Genomic DNA, 5,000 nt, shown 5'->3' on the forward strand with positions numbered 1-5,000 from the left:
CGAGACCTGGTGAACCAAGTGAGGTTTCCAGGTCATAGACGCCTGCGTGAAAGACATTCAGAAAAACATCATCGTTGAGTTGGATCTTAGCAACTGAGAGAAAAGGAGAAAATGGTGAGAGAACGTGAGAAAAAAAGTCAGGGAAAGCTGAAAGAAAGTAGGAGAAAGGGGAAAGAATATGAAAGAAAGTGAAAGTAAGATAACAATGAGAAAAAATGAGAGAAAGGTGAGAGAAAGTAAGATAACAATGAGAAACGATGAGAGAAACGTGAGAGAAAGTTTTGTCCCTGTTTTAATATTTTTCGATGAGGTGTTGTGTAATGAGAGAGAAAGAAAGAAACAGAGGAGTAGAAAGATAAAAAGATAAAGACAGACAGACAGACAGACAGACAGACAGATAGATAGATAGATAGATAGATAGATAGATAGATAGATAGATAGATAGATAGATAGATAGATAGATAGATAGATAGATAGATAGACAGATAGACAGACAGATAGATAGATAGATAGATAGATAGATAGATAGATAGATAGATAGGGGGAAAGAAAGAGAAAATAGGGATAGATCAAGAGAGAGAGAGAGAGAGAGAGAGAGAACCAAAACTCATGCAAAGAGAAAGACTTGATGTAATCGGCTTATCTCCCACCCCGAGGGAAAGAAAGGAAAAGAGAAAGAGAGAAAGAACGAATGTGTTAAGGAAGGAAGCAATGAATAACAGCAAAATAGAGAAGAAAAAGAATACGAGGTGATAAAAACAATGAAAGGAAAACAGAAATACGAATTCATACAATTTAGAACACAAATATTCTGTGCTTAAGAGGAGAAAGGGAAGAAGGAGAAACACAAGAAGAAACACAAGAAGAAACTGCGATTAAAAAGCGTAAAGACAAAAAATAAATGCTTGGAAACAGCTGATGTAGCAGATAGCCAGGTCATGTAGGAGACATTCAGGTCATGCAACAGACAGCCAGGTCATGTAGCAGAAAGTCAGGTCATGCAGCAGATAGCCAGGTCATGTAGCAGACAGTCAGATCATGCAGCAGATAGCCAGATCATGTAGCAGATAGCCAGGTCATGTAGCAGATAGCCAGGTCATGCAGCAGAAAGCCAGGTCATGCAGCAGGCAGTCAGGTCATGTAGCAGACATTCAGGTCATGCATCAGGCAGTCAGGTCATGCAGCAGAAAGTCAGGTCATGCAGCAGATAGCCAGGTCATGCAGCAGACAGCCAGGTTATGTAGCAGCCAGTCAGGTCATACAGCAGACAACCAGGTCATGCAGCACACAGTCATGTCATGCAGCAGACAGCCAGGTCCTGCAGCAGACAGCCAGGTCCTGCAGCAGACAGCCAGGTCCTGCAGCAGACAGCCAGGTCATGTAGCAGACTATCAAACCAAGACTCCCTCTCCCTCTGTTTCCATTCGATATTTGTTCTCTCTTTTTCTTTCACTTTTCCTCTCACTCCCCTTTCTCACCGTCTCTCTCTCTCTCTCTCTCTCTCTCTCTCTCTCTCTCTCTCTCTCTCTCTCTCTCTCTTTTCTTCCCACTTACTCTCCCCTCTCAAGTCCGCCTTTAATCTTCATTTCCTTTACTCTCCCTTCAACCGTCCTCTTTCACCCCCTCTCCTCTCTTCCTCCCTTTCTCCTCTCCTCTCCTTTCCTCCCTTTTCCCTCTCCTTCCACCTCTTACTCTCCACCTCATTCTCCACGTTCCTCTTCACCAGCTGTTCAGTCCATCTTTCGTTTCATCCTCACCTATCCTTGCCCCCCCGCCAGTGTACCAACATCAACACACACTCCATGTATACCATCACAAACACCACACACATGCATGTATACCATCACTAGCACCACACACACTCTATGTATACCACCACCAGTAGCACCAACCCCCTCCACCAGCGCCACACACACGTACTGACACCATCATTACACACACACACACACATGTACACCGCCGCCATTACCACATATTGCTAACGCTGTACAATGCTTCGCTTCAATTATGCAAAACACAGAGAGGGAAATAAAGAGAGAGGAAGAGAGTTTGATAAAGAGGGAAAAGAGGAACAGAACTCTTGTCGATATTCCAATCAAAGAGAGAGAGAGAGAGAGAGTAACAAGCAGAGAGAAATAGAAAGAGAAACAGATAAGGATGTAGATAACCTTCCTGCAAGACAGATAGAGTAAGAAAGAGACAGAGAGTGAAAGAAAGAGACAGAGACAGTATGGAAGAGACAGAGACAGTAAGAAAGAGACTCTCATTAACTCCCTGCACCTCATAAAGCCTCGTGCAATTCTCCAAAATAAAAAGAAAGACTCAGTCATACATTCATACATTATTTATTAAAAAAAAGAGTAAATTCCAGCATCTTATACAATTTTTTTTACCTGGCATTAAAACACCTTCATATATTACACCTGTCAGCCATTCTAAACTTCATTATAACTTCATAGAGTAAATCCGACTAACTTTGCGCATCATCTCAATAACCAAACATCGATCATTCTTGACAGGGTTTATTTATTTTTCGGGAACTCAACTTAAGAAACTCATTTATAAAAGAGATTCCCCGAGTTAACGAGCCTTGAAACTCGTAAAAAAAAAAGAAAAAAATAGCAAATAACAAAATAAACAAAATAAAATATGTTAATGTAGGTAAATAATAAGGATTTTTTTTTTATTTATTACACACAATGATGATACGTTAGTAGGGCGGGCAGTGTCATCGGTCGAGAAGTCCCTGTGCACCTGTGATGATGAACTATATGGTAACATCTGTACAATTCCTTATTTCATGTGCACAGGAACTTTTCGATCACTGTATAACTCAAAAGTCGGCGTCTCACTTGAATACATGTTAGTCTATGTACACTACTTATTTATATATATATATATGTAATGATTCAATTAATTTCGAATGATTACACTGCAAACAGGAAAGTGATCTGGAGTATGTCTGTGTATACATATGTCCACGGTTATGTGTATACATTGTTTATATACATACACAAGTGCTGCAACTGGTTAAGTATACATTACCTTTAATTTAACAGTTTCTCGGTCAAGTAATTTGTTATTTAAAGGTTAGGTTAGGTTAGGTTAGGTTAAGTTGTTGTTTACAGTGATATAGTCTACCCGGATCATAATATTTTTCACTATTAAAGATACGAACATGACACATGACACATACGTTAAGATGTGTCAGGTGGCACAGTTGACACATGTATTTCGTCTCGTGGTTGATGATCATAGACTTATATCTCAAATTATTTTATCAATTTTCCTACATTGAATTTTTTTTTTTACAACAATATATAGAAGATTCAAATTAATTTCCGGTGTTCGATAATACATTTCACCTCAGGAACTTTATTATGAATTTATACAGAAATGATGAACTAATATGTAGAAGAATACAGGGAATTATATTTAAATAGAATTAAATATATATTGGATTACACAAAGGATTTATTCGGATGAGAGACCTTCCGGGAACACACACACACACACACTCACACACACTCACACACACACACACTCACACACACACACACACACAGGAATGGATGCTACTGTTGTATTTTCGTGTCTTTACCGAAAGTGACGAGGAGGACTATCAGTGAATTGAAAATAAAACATTAAATTTGATTTTAATTAAAATGGAATACATTAGTAGGAATGAATCTCTCTCTCTCTCTCTCTCTCTCTCCTAAAATTCAAAGCGAAAGAAAGAAAGAAAGAAAGAAAGAAAGAAAGAAAGAAAGAAAGAAAGAAAGAAAGAAAGAAAGAAAGAAAGAAAGAAAGAAAGAAAGAAAGAAAGAAAGAAAGAAAGAAAGAAAGAAAGAAAAGAAAAGAAAAGAAAGAAAGAAAAGAAAGAAAGAAAGAAAGAAAGAAAGAAAGAAAGAAAAGAAAGAAAGAAAGAAAAGAAAGAAAGAAAGAAAGAAAAGAAAGAAAGAAAAGAAAAGAAAGAAAGAAAGAAAGAAAGAAAGAAAAGAAAGAAAGAAAGAAAGAAAGAAAAGAAAGAAAGAAAGAAAGAAAGAAAGAAAAGAAAAGAAGAAAGAAAAGAAAGAAAAGAAGAAAGAAAGAAAGAAAGAAAGAAAAGAAAGAAAAGAAAGAAAGAAAGAAAGAAAAGAAAGAAAAGAAAGAAAGAAAGAAAGAAAGAAAGAAAGAAAGAAAGAAAGAAAGAAAGAAAGAAAGAAAGAAAGAAAGAAAGAAAGAAAGAAAGAAAGAAAGAAAGAAAGAAAGAAAGAAAGAAAGAAACATAGAAAGACAAACAATGAAACACAAACATAGAAGAGACAGACAGACAGACAGACAGACAGACAGACAACATATGGTTTTCCACCCACCTGGATGACCTCACTTTTCCCAATTAACAGCCCTATCGAGGTCACCTTCCTGTTACCAGCCAGACAAGATATACAAAGCAGGTGACATACATCCTCGCTTATCACGTGCAATTGGCCTAGTTCACAGGAGATTAACTAATGCTCTAAATTGAACCGTAATACCTAACCTAACCAAATAGAACTTAAACTAACCTAACGTAAACAAACCCAATCTAACCTGAAATTCAACCTAAATTAACCTGAAACTTAACCTAGATTAACCGAACATAACCTAAATTCGAACTAAACCCAAATTAACCTAATCTAACCTAAAATTAATCTATCTCAATTAAAAATAGTTATAATAATTTGCTTTAACCTATTCTCTAAACTAGCCTCACCAAATATTAACCTAACTATATCTACCATAACCTAAGTCAATTTAATGTATCCTATTTTAACCTTCTCCTAACATAAACGAACCTTATTAAACCAAACCAAACCAACCCCCATCGAACCTAACCTAACTTGACCTACCTTAAACCTATTCTAACCTAACTTAACCCTACCTTACCCTTCCCCTAACTTAACCTACTCATAACTTAACTTAACCCAATTTCTTGTTTTTTTTTTTATAGGAAAATTCGGTGTTACCTACCAAAATTA

The sequence above is a fragment of the Homarus americanus genome, unplaced genomic scaffold (assembly GCF_018991925.1).
Source record: "Homarus americanus isolate GMGI-L3 unplaced genomic scaffold, GMGI_Hamer_2.0 scaffold13846, whole genome shotgun sequence".
NCBI classification, from domain to species: domain Eukaryota; kingdom Metazoa; phylum Arthropoda; class Malacostraca; order Decapoda; family Nephropidae; genus Homarus; species Homarus americanus.